Here is a 17307-nt window from a genome sequence, read left to right on the forward strand (position 1 = left end):
GAAATGAGGACCATGGTTGATGTGAAATTTCTCAAAAATGCAATTTTTGTCATCCAAATGTCCCCTGAATATATCACTAAAAATACCTGTACGTTTTCGGCTCTCTTACATAAGCCACGTTTACATGAGGAGTTTTTCTCTTTCCCAAAGCAATGGTATACATGGAAAGGAATATTCCAATCGCGTGTCTACATGCGCCGCTATAATCTACCAGAAAAGTCAATGGGGCATGCGCAGTAAAGCGTAAACACCAACATCACGTGATACCGACTTCCTCAAATTTTTCTTTCACTTGTTGGAATAACTCTGTATTGCCAGTTTTTTGTTCGTCCAGTCTTTAAATTTAGTTTGGATCAAAAACAAACTTTCTGCAGCAGTCCAGTGCCGATTGCTCGCCTCCATTTTTTAAAATCGAAGAACCTCTCGAGCTGCGTGTTACGTCATATCTCAGCATTCGCTGAAAGAACGCAATCGGGAACAGGAAAAGATAAAGTTCAATCTTGCTAATATTTTATAATTAAGCTCGGCACATGTTTTATATAGATATGTATTTTCTTTTTTAATAAAACTGGACTTTTGAATGGCGTATAGAAGGGTTTAGATTCTGTTCCACAGATGGCGCTAATGCACACGAAAGCCGCTTGCCAACCGCCAATAAACAACAGAAGAAGAAAAACACCACGAAGAACAACGCAGTCTGACAACTTTCCGTTTGAGCGGGTACAAGATACCTCAATCGGATTGGGGAAAGGAATATTCCACCCCTGTGAATCCGATTATATATTCATTCGGATTGGCACTTTTCTTTCGGAATGAGGTGTATACAAAGGTTAAATTTTTTCAGTTTGAGCAAATAACCTGAATGAAATTGGAAGATTTGGGTCCATGTAAACGTGGTTATTGAAACACGCCCCTGGTATTTCTCCCTCAGCACCCTTGAGATGGTCAGAATATTACAGTGGTAATGAGACTTGTCAGGGTTGCCAAGAGGCCTCTGTAACTGTCCATTTATAACCCGATTGGTCCAAAAAAGCAGAGGAAGCAAGAGTTGTACACTTTCCCACAGTTCTGCAGGAGGCCAAACACGACTTCTCCTTTATGACCGCATGGAAAGTGCACCCGCACCCCGCCCCCTCTCTGAACACAGAATGGGCGGACTGGTGGACCGTGGCCAGATAACACAACTCTCAATCTGATTAGCCGACTTGAGGCTACCCACTCATGCTGATAATGGCACATGGTAATGCGTTGGACACACACGTTGGTCATTTGGTCCTAGTCTAGTGCAATTGAACTTCCTGAAAAAAAGCTGATAAAAATACCACAAAATTGGCTTGTCTCAAAAGACACCAAGCGGTTTGGTTCCCCATGATATGGTTCAGATGGATAAATCCTGATTAGCCTTGCATTTCCATTGCAGAAATAGATCCAGGTGGCAGTTAAGTTTGTTGTTTAGAAGCCCTGACTAAAAGAAGCGAGCGACTCCATTAACATCGAATGAAGTAACTAGCATGTATGTTAACATAGCTATATATCTTCATTAAAAGAAGAAATAAATATCATTAAATGTGATATTTAATATAATTAAATATCAATTTACCCCCCGCCCGCCCACAACTTGGGGAGATCCCGGTGGCAGTTAAGGTTGTTGTTTAGAATCCCTGAATAAAAGAAGTGAGCGACTCCATTAACATCCATTGAAGTAACTAGCATGTATGCTAACATAGGAATATACCTTCATTAAAAGAAGAAATAAATATCATTCATTGTTATATTTAATATAATTAAATATCAGCTTCCCCCCGCCCCCCACGACTTGGGGAGATCCCGGTGGCAGTTAAGGTTGTTGTTTTGAAGCCCTGAATAAAAGAAGCGAGCGACTCCATTAACATCCATTGAAGTAACTAGCATGTATGCTAACACAGAGTATATCTTCATTAAAAAATATATATCATTAAATGTGATATTTAATATAATTAAATATCAGCTTCCCCCCCGCACCCCCACGACTCATGAAGTATATCTATCCATTTTTGACAAAAAGTACATTGACGTCCTTCTCTCAACTAGCTTCAAGCTAGAGACACTTCCTGTTTGTTAATCTGGTGCTAGCTCTTCTACGTGTTAACCGCTAATGGTTGTACCAGACAACAAAACACAGCCTTGTTCTGGTAAATCCAATAACCATTCCAACAAACTTCACTTTGTAGTGAAGAAGCCGTTTTTACTTTTAGTAACTGTATCTGCTCACCACCTGCTATCATTAGCATAGCATGTTTGTTCTCCAGCACCTACCTCCAAAGCTTCTTTGCCCACAACATCAGTCCAGCCACATGTTAAAAAACTCAACATAATCCCCTTTTTTTCTTACAAATACCTTTGTCTTTGAGGTTATGTGAGGTTTTTTGGGTCCACATGTTGTCATTTTTCATGCTTTATCCATGTTTGAGGCCTTTAAAAAGAGGTTGCGGACGTGAGTGACGGGGAGGAACTGAGTCTTTTGAGAGGATTTACCGCAAATTAGCACGCTGATTGCAGCTGTGTGATGTGCTGTGCTGCAGCAAAGGCATATAGACAGCCGAGAGTCCGGATGCCCGGATTGCATTTCAGCCGCGCGCACGTCGTATAGATTACATGAATGACATTGGTCATCCGTCACGTCTGTCAGCCATGTTCTTTTTGAAGCTGGATTTGAAGAAAACACAACAAAAGGCCTGCATCGTATTTCACAGCACGGATCTCTGTTTATGATCATTCAAGAACGAAATATGGGGAACATGGCAATTTAAATCATTTGGGGGTAAAACCGGATTTAAAAATATGTGTGTTTAATCTTCTGTTTGCAGAGTTGGAGGGTCACAGATGTTGCAGTCGCTCCTTTGTAGGTCATCCCAAAGGTGGTTGAGGGAATTCATCCAAGCCTTTTTGGACACTGCTTTACGGCCAGTGGTCACCAAGCTTTTGGAGGCCAAGATCTCTGGTCAAAGTACAAAGTGATACATATTTAAAGCTTTATGTGTTGTTATTGGGGCTGCACGGTGGGCAAGTGGTTAGCATGCAGGCCTCACAGCTAGGAGACCCGAGTTCAATTCCACTCTCGGCCATCTCTGTGTGGAGTTTGCATGTTCTCCCCGTGCGTGCGTGGGTTTTTTCCTGGTATTCCGGTTTCCTCCCACATTCCAAAAACATGCTAGTTTAATTGGTGACTCCAAATTGTCCATAGGTATGAATGTGAGTGTGAATGGTTGTTTGTCTATATGTGCCCTGTGATTGGCTGGCGACCAGTCCAGTTGTGTACCCCGCCTCTCGCCTGAAGACAGCTGGGATAGGCTCCAGCACCCCCCACGACCCTCATGAAGATAAGCGGTAGAAAATGAATGAATGAATTAACACCTCAAACACAAACTGCATGTCTAAAAAAAATACCTAAAAAAAAATACCAACCTGGGCCTCGGACATTAACATCCATGCAGTCTCTTTCAAACTCACAGCTGGGATAGGCTCCAGCACCACCCCCGTGAGGATAAACAAAAATAAATGAATGAATGTAATATATTACAATATATTTTACGAAGTCCTAAAGATTGACAAAATGGCTCGTCATCGACTGGTTGGTTCCTCAACCAGTGGGCCGAGGACCACCACCGGGACAAAGATCATTTTGTATGAGAACAAACAAGAAATTACCAAGATAGGTCATCGCAGGCAATCCACAACCCCCTGATTAGGCATAATTGTGGAAATGTGTTATCGTTAAACATATTTTAATGTAATGACAAGAAGAACTCAGTAGGAGGTCGCTGCTCTCAGCAACATTAAGGGCTCCTTCAATGAAACGCATAATAAAAAACAGAACCAAAGTAATACTTCTTGAATGATACTTGGATGCGAGTTTCTGTGACAGGCGCCAGTCCCCTTTAATCAATCGGGAGGGCAGCTGTGTAGCAACAACGGTTACCATCCAGCTGGCTCCGTGTCTGGGAACCAGCGAGGGAACCGCTAAGATACACTTTGGTGGGACCATTACAAGCCTATGCAAGATGTCGCCCTCCCTCTACCTACCCTTCTCCCTACCTCCCCCCTTTTGCTCTCGCTCTTCTTTCAAAACAGACAAAAACACAGCAGATCACCCTCAAATCGTCAACATAATCTGCGGGGACCATTCCAGGCTTTCCTTCCCTCCAAAAAAAAAAAAAAAAAACAGCATGTGGTGCAGGATTCCCACATTAGAGAGAACCGCATGCGGCGAAGGGCTGCATGTGGCGTTTCCTGCAGATTGACTTTATGTCTTCCCCCTTTTGACTGTGACAGGCTGAATCAATCTAATGTAAATAAGCATGCGTAACCTTCAACAAACGTCTTTGTTGAACGCGAGAGACGTGCACCAGGAAGATGTAAACTTCCTTCTTTTCTCAAAGATCCTCATGCTTCTCGACGACGGCGCCCGCGGCTCAATGACTTTGACTTCCCACATTTAAGAGTTGCTAAAAAAAGCATCTTCAAATTGCAAGCATGAGTTTCCCTTCTTCACAAACTTTTTCAATTAGAACGGAGTCTCGTACGCTGAGAACGCTCTATTGTGGATGTGCTTCATATTTGCTCATCTCGACAAAAGAGAAGAGACCGCTCTATGGGATGCAGAAGGAAAAACAAGGTAGCCCCTGGCTAACCGTGCAAGGAGGTCAAAGGTCTCATCTCAGAGGCCACAAAGAACTAGATCCACTTAGGCAAATCACTTCCTGTGAATGTTGACAGAATGGTTAGACTTGAGCCACACAAGACAGGGACAAGAATGGCATTGAGTGGAGCATAGACCTCAACCCAGGTTCAACCAAAGTGATCAAAACATCTCGTCTTCTACAGTTACATCATGACTTGATAGTGTAGATCGGGTACAGTGTGTCCAAAGTGGGGGCCGGGGGCCATTTGTGGCCTGTGGCGGGTTTTTTTTTAATTGGCACACATGTTATAAAATCAGCAGTAATTTTCCAATTTTCCAATAAAGTAAATATATTTAAAGGAAAAAGTGACAATTTTACAAGAATAACGTGCTAATATGAGAAAAAATAACATCAAAGAAAAAATATATAAAATATTTTTAAAGTCATTATATTTTGGAAAAGTATTATGTCACAAGAATAAATACAAAATATTGTTGGATTAAAGTCATTATGATGAGAAGAACATTTACCAGCAAGTTGAAATTGTTAAAAAAAAAAAAAAACTGCAAAAAAAGCTGTATTTTTTTTTTACAAGAATAAGTAAAGTAAAATAAAGTAAAAATATTAAAACAAAGTATTCTAAAAATAATAAAAGTCACAATTTTACTAGAATAAACCTGTAATATTATGACAAAAAATGATATAATTTTAGTATTATTGAGTTGAAATATTGAATTAAAGAAAAAGTATGTTGGTTTTTGTTTTAAGTCATACTATGAGAAGTAAACAAACCAAAATAAATTTGGATTTTGGAGGAAATTGGGTTAGGGGAAAAGTTTATAAAAATTCTGGAAATAAAGTAAAAATATTTTGGCAATAAAGTCATAATATTATGACGAGGCTAAATTACTAAACTGTCTTTACAAAGATTAGATTAAATATTTGGAAAGTTAAAAAAAACAGCAAAAATTGTGAAAAAAGAGCAAAGATCAATGTTCATACTACTACTACTACTACTACAACTAATAATAATAATAATATGTATTTTCACCAAGCTGGAGTTTCTTCTTGTTACTGTATACTGTATACTGTAATTTCTTAGCATATAAAAGTGATCCTTGCATCCCTTCATTATTCAGGATGTGGCCCTCGGTGGAAAAAGAACCACCAGCATATGTAGACTGTACCATTTTTAATCAGGGGAATAGAAATTGATTAATTTGTCTGCATTTTACCACAATTTTATGGTATATTCTTCAACAGGGAAATCAGTTATTTAGTGTTTGTGTAATCCTGCAAATTAACTAACCAAATGAAAACATTACCTCTAGGCCTCTGCGGTTTTGGGGCTTGGTGCAGGTAGTTATCTTTGTGTGGAAGTGTGTCTTAATTAGAAAATTACCTTTTTGTTTAGATAATATGAGTTTCTATATTTACACTACAAACTTTATTGTACCGAGGCGGTGTTCTTTATTCTTTATTTTCTCCCAATGTTGCGGTATGGAACTGGATCTCTGTGAGATAGTCTGACAGTTTATCCTTCACACTCATCCCAGCAGAGAGTGTGTGTCTATGTATGTGTGATAGGTGTGTTATTGTTGCACTTTCAGTGGAACTATGCGGGCCCATTCAAGGGGGCCTCTCTGATAAAGTTGACATCAGAAAGACGACACTATAACCACAAGTCTTATCTGCTGTGCCGTGTGGAAGGCCCACATCAGGGTTCATGGAAGTGTGCGCACACCTTAAAAAAAAAACAACAAAAAAACGTCTTTAGTAGACGTGACAGATTAGAAGGAGACATCAGGGCCAAGAAGTAAGGTCAGAGTACAGCTGGATATATTTTCTTGGTTTCATAGGAACTTGTCTAATTATGAGCTCGGACGAAAATGTCAGATGTGGTTTGCTGATGCAGCAAGAACATCTGGTTGCAGAGGTTGAAACAGCATAAATATTTGGACGTGATGTGTCTCCGCATTCACTGATGACTGGAAGAAGTGCTCTGATGATCATATCTCTAACATCTATGACAAATTACAGTATTTTTATGAGTTGAAAAGGGGAGAAAATGTACATTATGGCACGCAAAAGTTTGAGTCTAAGGTCCCATCATAAGCAAAACACTTCACAACAAACTAATGTCCATAGGACATTCATTCATTCATTCATTCATTCATTTTCTACCGCTTATCCTCACCAGGGTCCCAGCTGTCTTTGGGCAAGAGGCGGGGTACACCCTGGACTGGTGGCCAGCCAATCACAGGGCACATATAGACAAAAAACCATTCATACCTATGGACAATTTGGAGTCGCTAATTAACCTAGCATGTTTTTGGAAGATAACCCACGCATGCAAACTCCACACAGAGATGGCCGGGCGTGGAATTGGACTTGTATCTCCTAGCTTCGAGCCCTGCGTGCCAACCACTTTATGCCAACCACCGTGCAGTCCGTTCATGGTAATGGTAATGGTTTTATTTCATTTGAACATGCATCAGATTACAATTGAATGCATCACATAATCAGTTCACAGTTCCACATGTCCAAAAGGAGTAGGAAGAAGCAAAGCTTATTAAATCCTACCCCTCCATCTGGTACTTTTACAATCAGTAACTGTTACATTTGTTCACTTCCTGCTTTCTTAATATAGTTTGTTTTTATTTATTTTTTTAAATTTTTTAATTTAATTTAATTTTTTTTAGACAAACAAACTTAAAACACAAAAAAAACCAACAAAAATCTTTTTAAACTAAAAAAAAATGATTAGATAAACGCTAAAAATGAAATTTCTGGGGTTTTAAGGCGTACCTGTCCGCTATGTAGCCTCACTGGATACTGATTTAGGTACAGTACTATGATGTAACAATACGTATGCATCCATTTTCTATGCCGCTTATCCTTACTATGGTCACAGGGGTATGCTGGAGCCTATCCCAGCTGACTTCGGGCAAGAGGCTGTGTACTAGGGGTTGGCCAAAATATTGCTAAATTCTATTATTTCATTATTAGGTTTTATTTTTACTTATTTATAGTGATTTTATAATTATTATTATATAAATGTATTTAAAAATGTATAGTACACAGATCATCCATTACACAGCAACACCGTCCTAATAAGAGTAATTTATACAGACAGATCTGATGCCATAACTTTTCCCATTGGCCCTCACCAGAAAAACAAGTCATGCAATAATTGCTGTAATATTCCGTGATGAAGTACAAAACGTTGAATAATTGAATGTATGTTGAGAAAGTGCCTTTGATGACATCTTGTCGGGGCTTGTAGCTGCGTCAAAAGTGTCACCTGTGTGTTAGTGACAAGCTCTTACACGCTTTCTGCCCCTGAACGCATCACACGTTTGACTGCACATCTGCATGCAGGTCTTTCAAAGAGGGGAAGGGGGTAATTTATATAAGTTTAAGTTTATTTATATAAGTGTTTAACAAATTACAAATGAAGCTTGTTTTCATGCAAATTTTCTGCTTGGATTTAAAATATTTCTGCAGCCAAATGAGGTCATCAGAAAGTGCGGATTTGTTGATATTGGCGGGCAAGTCATTCATTAGAATGAAACCCAGTACTACTTAGAGTAGAATTTACTCAGCTTGTTTGTGCTTGTAAAGTTTCGGTGTCACACCCACAATTTGAAAGTTAAAAAAAAAAAAAAAATCAAGTTACAACTATGTTTTTGGCCCTTGGCAGTTAGTTGTGAGAGCGGAGTTTCTATCCCGGGGGTCTCTCCCACGCCCCCCCATTTCCACGTTTTATAATCATCTGTTTATGAACATTCATAAACCATAGCCGAGTTTGAATGTTGCAGACACCTTTCGCAATCGGCTCCAAATATGGGAAATCAGTCATAGCAGCAGCAATGGAAAAAAAAAAAAAAAGTCAAATTCAATGACTGTCCATACTTGTCATTGTCAGCATGGGGACACACTCCTCCCCATGCTCTCATCGGCCAAAAACAACTGTGCGAGTTGTTCTCTTGGGTTTTAATAATTGGAGAAAAAATAAATACATGAAATAAACCCCAAATTGTTGTGTGGGAGAGTTGAAAATGCCCCAAAATAGTCTTTCGTCAGGCGGCTGGAATGACCGTCTGCATCCTTTCACCATACATGGCCTTGTTCTGTGGAGCCAGGCCGCTATGACAACTTCTTTTTCTGTTGTAGTTTATATCAGCATGCACACTGAACACAACAGGTGACACTGTTTTCTATCAACACCGTATGTTTTAAATATTGCAAACTGCAACCATTACAACCATAATACAATATTTGCATCATTTTTTTGCTACACTTATGTCCGTTTCAATGTGGGTGTGAATGGTTGTTTGTCTATATGTGCCCTGTGATTGGCTACCCCGCCTCTCGCCCAAAGACAGCTGGGATAGGCTCCAGCATACCTGCGACCCTAGTGAGAATAAGCCGCATAGAAAATGGATGGATGGACGTTATCTGGTACCTCTAAATTGTCCATAGGTATGAATATGAGTGTGAATGGTTGTTTGTCTATATGTGCCCTGTGATTGGCTGGCGACCAGTCCAAGGTGTACCCCGCCTCTCGCCCCAAAGACAGCTGGGATAGGCTCCAGCACCCCCCGCAACCCTCGTGAGGATAAGCCGCATAGAAAATGAATGGATGGAGGTTATCTGGTACCTCTAAATTATCCATAGGTATGAATGTGAGTGTGAATGGTTGTTTGTCTATATGTGCCCTGTGATTGGCTGGCGACCAGTCCAGGGTGTACCCGGCCTCTCGCCCGAAGACAGCTGGGATAGGCTCCAGCATACCCGCGACCCTAGTGAGGATAAAAAAAGTGAGGCAATCATTTGCCACATTTTTTTTAGTTCATAAACTCAAACATTTGAGTATATCAGAGCTTTAATATTTGGAGTTGATATTAGATATACTTTTTTAATTTTGGGGTGAAGAGAGAAATAGCTTTCTTTTTCGCATTCTCTCTGCCATGCATTCTCCATTCTTTAATTTTCGTTCTCATTTCAACTCTTTCCATAGGAAGAAGGTGTGCATGTGTAACCTACACAGTACAAACCTATCTGATGCAATGGATTTATTCTTAATTGATTCTTGGTTTGATTTATACATGTTTTTTTTTTAAATAAGTAACTACGAATTCTTTTAAGTAGGTTACACAAATCTACAAAAAGTTCATATTAATCAGAAATTACAAGTTAACCCTTAGATGCACAAGTGACTGGACCCTACACTCTTCCACAAGTGGGTTAAAAATGACCCATACTAGAATCAATGCATTTTTATGCCAATTGTGTCATTATAGTTAGGAATAATCACTTGCATGATATTTAGTATTATATTTAGGAGTTGATAAGAATCAAAGGTTCCTATTGGATTCCATAGAAAATGCATGCAGGTCATTTTTGACCCACTTATGGAAGGTTGGGCTAGTAACACAAAAACTAAAATGTCTTAAAATGTATAAAAGTTAAGTTAAAAATGTGAATGGTATGATATCAAAAACATGTTTTTTGAGGAATACCTGCAAAATGAAATGATAAAAAATTTTCCATTACAAAGATATTTCAAGAAAACAACCTGACCGGGTCATTTTTGACCCACTTACGGAAGGTTGGGGTAGTAACACAAAAACGAAAATTTCTTAAAATGTATAAAAGTTAAGTTAAAAATGTGAATGGCGTGATATCAAAAACATGTTTTTGAAAGAATACCTGGAATATGAAATTATAAAAAATTTTCATTACAAAGATATTTCAAGAAAACAACTTGACCCGGTCATTTTTTACCCACTTATGCATCTCAGGGTTAAATAAACTGAAAAGACAGATAATGCAACTGGCAATCAACATTATAAGTAGAACTTTAGAAAGTTAACTATACTTATACCAATTAATTATTTTGCGCATTCTGATTTACAGTGTCTTAAGTTGTATGTAAACTATGTTTTTAAGTTAATCTTACTTAATATAGCCATAGTTCAATTTAATCAAAACATATTAGTTAAAAGTACTCAAAATGGAACAACATGAACTTGACATAATTAAGTTATTAGAACTTTTTAAAGAACTTGTGAGTATGCATAACTTCATTTATTTAAGTACTTTGAACATTTGGGTTTACAGTGTAGGCATCCTTTCCGATAGCAGATGTGAGTGATCGACATATCGCAACAGGTTATGTAGCACGGTTCTCGATAGTTCATGAAGTAGTCATGCTGCATGGAGAAGTTAAACAACTACACACACACTGCACACTCTTATTCTGGACAACAGAACAACTGACTCACAAGCACAAAGTGATCAAGTCCAGACGCACTCGCTTTCGTCACTTTAATCTCGCCGTGGCGGTCAGTGCTTCCTTCTGAAGGTTTCTTTGAACTCTGCTTTCCTTCATGCTTAGCGTCTTTCCTCCAGACTACAACTACACACCCAAACTACAAAGAATGTTTTTTCTTTCTTATTTAGCCACCGTAGCAGTTTTCAGACATTCATTCATTCATTTTCTACCGCTTTTCCTCAAAAGGGTCGCGGGGGGGCACAGCCAATCAGCCAATCACAGGGCACATATAGACAAACAACCATTCACATTCACATTCATACCTATGGACAATTTGGAGTCGCTAATTAACCTAGCATGTTTTTGGAACGTGGGAGGAAACCGGAGTACCCGGAGAAAACCCATGCATGCACGGGGAGAACATGCAAACTCCACACAGAGAGGGCCGAGGGTGGAATTGAACCCTCGTCTCCTAGCTGTGAGGCCTGCGTACTAACCACTCGGTCGCTGTGCAGCCTGTGTAGACAAGTTTTCATTCATTTATTCATTTTCTACCGCTTTTCACGAGGGTCGTGGGGGGTGCTGGAGCCTATCCCAGCTGTCTTTGGGCGAGAGGCGGGCTCCACTCTGGACTGGTGGCCAGCCAATCACAGGGCACATAGAGACAAACAACCATTCACACTCACATTCATACCTATGGACAATTTGGAGTCGCTAACCTAGCATGTTTCACACAGAGATGGCCGAGGGTGGAATTGAACCCTTGTCTCCTAGGGGGGAGGTCTGCGCGCTAACCACTCGACCGCCGTGCCGCCAGTTTTCAGACAATCAGCGTCAAAACCCATCGTTCTTTTCCAAAATGAGTCGATGACGCAACATTTTGAGCTATATTTAGCAAAGCAAGGTGCAAGAATAACGACATGAGCCATGTCATGTACAAAAACCCGGTTAGTGAATTTGTCGTTGTCTATCGCTAGGTCGCTCGCCTGCCTCGGATCCGCAGCAGATGTGGGCCAAGTGATACAAAAGCATGTTAGAAACCAAACGAAATTGTGGCCTGGCACTAAAGGACCATAATCCTGAGATCCTGGACCTTCTAATCTGCAGACGTTTAGTAGTGTTGGCACGTCGCTGAGCTGTCAGCTTTATGGGAGAGAGATCTGGGTTTCATTTGCAGAAAAGCGGGCCTTGCCAGAACTTCGAAAGAGAAGGGTAATAGAAAGAGAGAGAACTGAAGCTGGTACTTTTTAGTACTCCTCGGTCCAAATAGTACAGTTATGAATGAGTACAGAGCAGGAAATGAGTAGTTTATTATGCATGTCACCCACACAAAAGTAACACAACACCAACTGAATGAACGATCAGCAAGATTTCTATATCAACAAATATTTTCTCACTCTCGGGTTTGTGTGTCCAGACTTGTACGGATTGGAGGAAGGCGGGAGGTTGAGGGGGGATTGCGAGGAAAGTGACAGCTAACGGTTGGTTTCTGGTTCTGCGACTGACTAAGGGTTAGAGTCAAGCCGAGGCCTGCCCGCCCGACTCGTCTTTTTAAATCTTGAGAACCAAGAAACCACCGCAGGCTGACTGGGCTGGTTGGGCTGGCTTGCCTCAGAGCGTGGCGGCTCTTGCTGGAAGCCATTCCCATCCTACTCATCTGTTTATTATTTTCCTTTGCGAGGGCCTGTACGCCTCACAAGGAAGCGGGGGAATAGGTCAAGATGAGGAAATAGTCTCCCATGTTTCTTTGACAACTCCTCAAGAGACCGATTTGATGGGTTTTTGAAGGAAACCATGCTTACATCCGATGTGAACACAGAAACATGTGTCCCTCGGTAATGGCTTTGGATTCAAAGTACTCATATAATTGTAGCACCTCACTACACTTCAATATGGAATCAGTCAAGTTTGTAGTTTGGACCCTGACCACACCCTAAAACGGGGTTGAGTTTAGGTGAGAATTAGTCCCATACCAGCTGGCACTGACTAGACCAGGGGTGCACAAACTCCGGGCCGAGGGCCACATCCGGCACGCCAAGTGTTTATATACGGCCCGTCCGTTCTTTCCAAAGTATTTAATTGAAACTTAGCATACAACCTGGCATCAAGGCTTGAGCTAACCACCTCGTACTTCAGTACGTGACAAAAAAAAGAAAAAAAAAAACTTAAACTATATTAGGAAAGCAGGAAGTGAACAAATGTAACGTCAGATCTGTCCATATAAATTACTCTTATTAGGACGTTGTTGCTGTGTAATGGATGATCTGTGTACTATACATTTTAAGTACTTTTGTATAATAATAATTGTAAAACCACTATAAATAAGTTAAAAAAAAAACAGAATAAGGAATTAATAGAATTTAGCAATATTTTGGCCAACCCCTGGTACCCTGCCTCTTGCCCCAAGTCAGCTGGGATAGGCTCTAGCATACCCCTGTGACCCTAGTAAGGGTAAGCAGCATAGAAAATGGATAGATATGTATTGTTATATCATAATACTGTACTTAAATCAGTATCCAGTGAGGCTACATAGCGGACAGGTACCCCTTAAAACCTCAGAATTTTATATTTAGCATTTATCTAATCACTTTTTTTTTAGTTTAAAAAGATTTTTGTTGTTTTTTTTAATTTTGTTTTAAGTTTGTTTGTCTAAAAAAAATTACATTAAAATTTTTTAAAAATAAATAAAAACTTAAACTACGTATATTAAGAAAGCAGGAAGTGAACAAATGTAACAGTTACTGATTGTAAAAGTACTAGATGGAGGGGTAGGATTTAATAAGCTTTGCTTCTTCCTACTCCTTTTTGGACATGTGGAACTGTGAACTGATTATGTGATGCATTCAATTGTAATCTGATGCATGTTCAAATGAAATAAAACCATTACCATTACCATTATTTGATGTGGTCTGCTGTTGACACTTTTACAGATACAATAATTCCAGGTTAGGACTTTTAGAATTATATGTGTAATTTGTTAAATCAATGCGACCCTAGACTATGTGAACCACTACAACACAACCAATAACCCAAACTCATAGCAACTGGTATTCCCATGCAGTCTCCCATAACCAAAAGAGTTCATCCAACGAGTGAGAGAAAGATGGACTGTGCGATCGATGGCTTGGTACAGCATTCGCAGTGATGTGGTCATTGTATCGACAAACACTTAAAGTACAGTAGACCCGAGTCAGCAGAAACAGAAAACCGAGGGTTTAATCCTGGAAGGGTGAAAAAAAAAAAGTGCAGGAATGCTTCAAAGACTGGTCCAGCAAGACGAGCGTTATTAGCTCACTTCCTACTTTTCAGCTATCACGTTCTTGGCTTCATGTTTGAGCACCTTGTTGTGCATGCCTGAGAAGACAGCTGTTGCTATCACATCATTCTTCTCCACATGAATAGCGTATTAAATCCCCAAATGCATAACTCTTTCTCTGACAGTTTTGAAAATATTTCCCTGCATGTGTAGACAGTTGTTTCCACCACCGCCCGAAGGCTCCTGCATCAGCCATAGGTTTTTATGTGTGGGTACTCCTTTCAAGCGACCTCCGACCTTTCCACAGCCACAAGAGGCGAGGCCTTGTGACGGAAAAGCGAGGACCCTCTTACCAGTCCCACACAGTCCTCTCAAAGTCACATTCCAGGGGACGCTTTTCCCACCACGGACCAAACACATCACTCTGTTCTTTTCTGGCTTATGTTCAGGGGAGTGGGTGATCATGAGTGGGGTCCTGCACTGTACTCATAGCAGACATGACCCCTGGCACATGTCACAGTTAGTCTATTCTGCAGCAGGTCAGGGAAAATGGGTGTGGGAGAAAAGGACCATGCCAATAATACGGAATATAATTGTTCCACTGGAGGTATTTTTGCACTTTTAACTGTAAATAAGAATTGCTTTGTTATTATTTATAGAATATAAAGTTACAAATAACGCACTTTGCAACATGTGCAGCCTGCATGTTTTCCATCTCACTTAATCATTTCTCCTGCAAAATGAGCCCATCCACAGTTGGACTCTTTTGATGTGTTTTTTTAATTTGATCAAACAATCTTAAATTGATTCAAGCTGTCATTTGGTACAGTAAAAATATCCTTCTTATGTCACAACTTGCGGACTGTTCACTTTTGGCAAAGCCGTGCGGACTTGTGGCTAGGGAGAGGTAATGGTAATGGTTTTATTTCATTTGAACATGCATCAGATTACAATTGAATGCATCACATAATCAGTTCACAGTTCCACATGTCCAAAAGGAGTATGAAGAAGCAAAGCTTATTAAATCCTACCCCTCCATCTGGTACTTTTACAATCAGTAACTGTTACATTTGTTCACTTCCTGCTTTCCTAACATAGTTTAATTTTCTTTTTGTCACGTACCGAAGTACGAGGTGATATGACCATCCAATGACATAATGGGTACCATAGTAAGTGTCAATATAGTGATATGTATAGCACATCATGACTGGTTCAAGACTCTTCATCCTTGTATTTAGCAAACATCAACTGCTTGTTTTGTTTCTTGAATTCACTCATCGTTGTGCATTGTTTGAGGGTCTTACTCAATCCATTCCATAGTTTGATTCCACATACTGAAATGCTATGGCTTTTTAACGTAGTCCTAGCATATAAGTGTTTCAAATGTACTTCTTCCCTGAGATCATATTTCTCCTCTCTTGTAGAGAAGTATTGGATGACATTTTTAGCTAATTGGTTATTTTTAGCCTTATGCATTATTTTAGCTGTTTGAAGATGAACTATATCAGCAAGTTGAAGTATTTGTGATTTTAGAAATAAGGAGTTAGTATGTTCTCTGTAGGCGGCATTATGAATTATCCTTACTGACCTTTTTTGCAGTACATTTAGCAAGTGAAGATTGCTTTTATAGTTATTAACACATATAAGTAAGATATGGTAGAACCAGAGAGCAATAAAGAGTGTGGAGTGATTTCTGATTGAGAACAAATTTACAGAGGTTCATACAAAACTTAATGAGCTGATGAGATTAAAAAATATATAGATAATAAATAAATAAAAACTGGAGGAGAGTAGATCCACCACAGGAAACATATAAGTAAAATAGAGTGTAATTTGCTGTAGTGAAAAAGACAGACATGGTGGTGTTGGTGTTGGTGGGGGTGGGGGGTTGGGTAGATAAGGGCCGCGAGGGAGAGCGGCCAAACGACAGAGGAGTGTTTGTGTTCTGATTAGGCTGAGCCAAATGCAAGCGGCTCACCAATGGAGATAACCAACAAAGACGTCTCTTCACTGGGGACAAATCGACGAACATCTTTTCACGGTCAATAGATGGAGGCATTCTTTTGTTTTGATGAGGGAAAGCAGCAGGAGGAAGAGGACGAGGAGGAGGAGGAGGGGGTGGAAAAAAAAATCAGCGGCGGTGAATCAATAGACGCGGCACACAAAGATGCCCTTCATCCAGCCTCCAATGAAGGCCATGATCAAAATATGCATGCTAGCTGCATGCATAAAACATTGTACTTAGGTTTGATTTAATATTGTACATTTTTTCACTTTAAGGCATGAGGTCTCAAACATGCGGGCCGCGGGCCAAATGTGGCCCGCAGGACACTAGTTTAGGCCCCCGCCTTGATATGAAAGTTTAATGTTTAGTGTGGCCCGCGCAAGTTTGATATGGATGCTGTATGGTATCATGTACCCAAAAAATATTATTACGTTTGATTAATGTTCATGTTAAAGGTTAAATAACTGTTAATACTGTTAATTTTAATCTGAAAAAATTATTTGTCTACCCACAAACTATATGTTGTTAAGTTTTTATTATTTGCCGTTTTGTTATTATTATTAGAATTATTATATTTATTTATTACTGATTGATTGATTTTCTTTATTGTTGATTTTCTTTATTTATTTTTCATCTTATTTTTTGTCGAAAAATAAAAATTAAGATATTTGAGAACAGTGGAATGTTTTATCAGAGCTTTTCTTGTAGAAAATTGGAACCAAAGCAAGTTTTTTCATTTTTCTGTTTTTAATAAAAGCGTTTTTTTGTTGTTTTTTTTTGGAAAACCTGATGCGGCCCAGTCTCACCCAGACCCTAGCTCCAGTGGCCCCCAAGTAAATTGAGTTTGAGACCCCTGCTTTAAGGCATACAATTAAATGTAAAAGCAGGCGGCCATCCTTTCTGAAGGATAGAGGGCCAGTTTTGAGTTTGTATTGAGACTGCGTGGGGCCCCTTCAGCCCAGGTGTGGTGTTCAACTCTTGGGTCTTTGCAGGAGATTTGAAGCATCTGGAGGGAGGTGGGTGTTGATAGAGCAGAGAAGAACTTTAGGAGGGTAATGGGGGAACAGGTGTTTGAGGGGCCTGGGGGTGCTGACAAGTACAGTGT

At 39.8% G+C, this 17307-nt stretch overlaps 1 protein-coding gene across 1 annotated transcript in view; it reads left to right on the forward strand.

The window, feature by feature from the left end:
* col5a3a (collagen, type V, alpha 3a) overlaps positions 1-17307 on the forward strand; it is a 168148-nt gene that overhangs the window by 55498 nt on the left and 95343 nt on the right. The window lies entirely within an intron of this gene.

The sequence above is a fragment of the Doryrhamphus excisus genome, chromosome 15 (genome assembly GCF_030265055.1).
Source record: "Doryrhamphus excisus isolate RoL2022-K1 chromosome 15, RoL_Dexc_1.0, whole genome shotgun sequence".
NCBI classification, from domain to species: Eukaryota; Metazoa; Chordata; class Actinopteri; order Syngnathiformes; family Syngnathidae; genus Doryrhamphus; species Doryrhamphus excisus.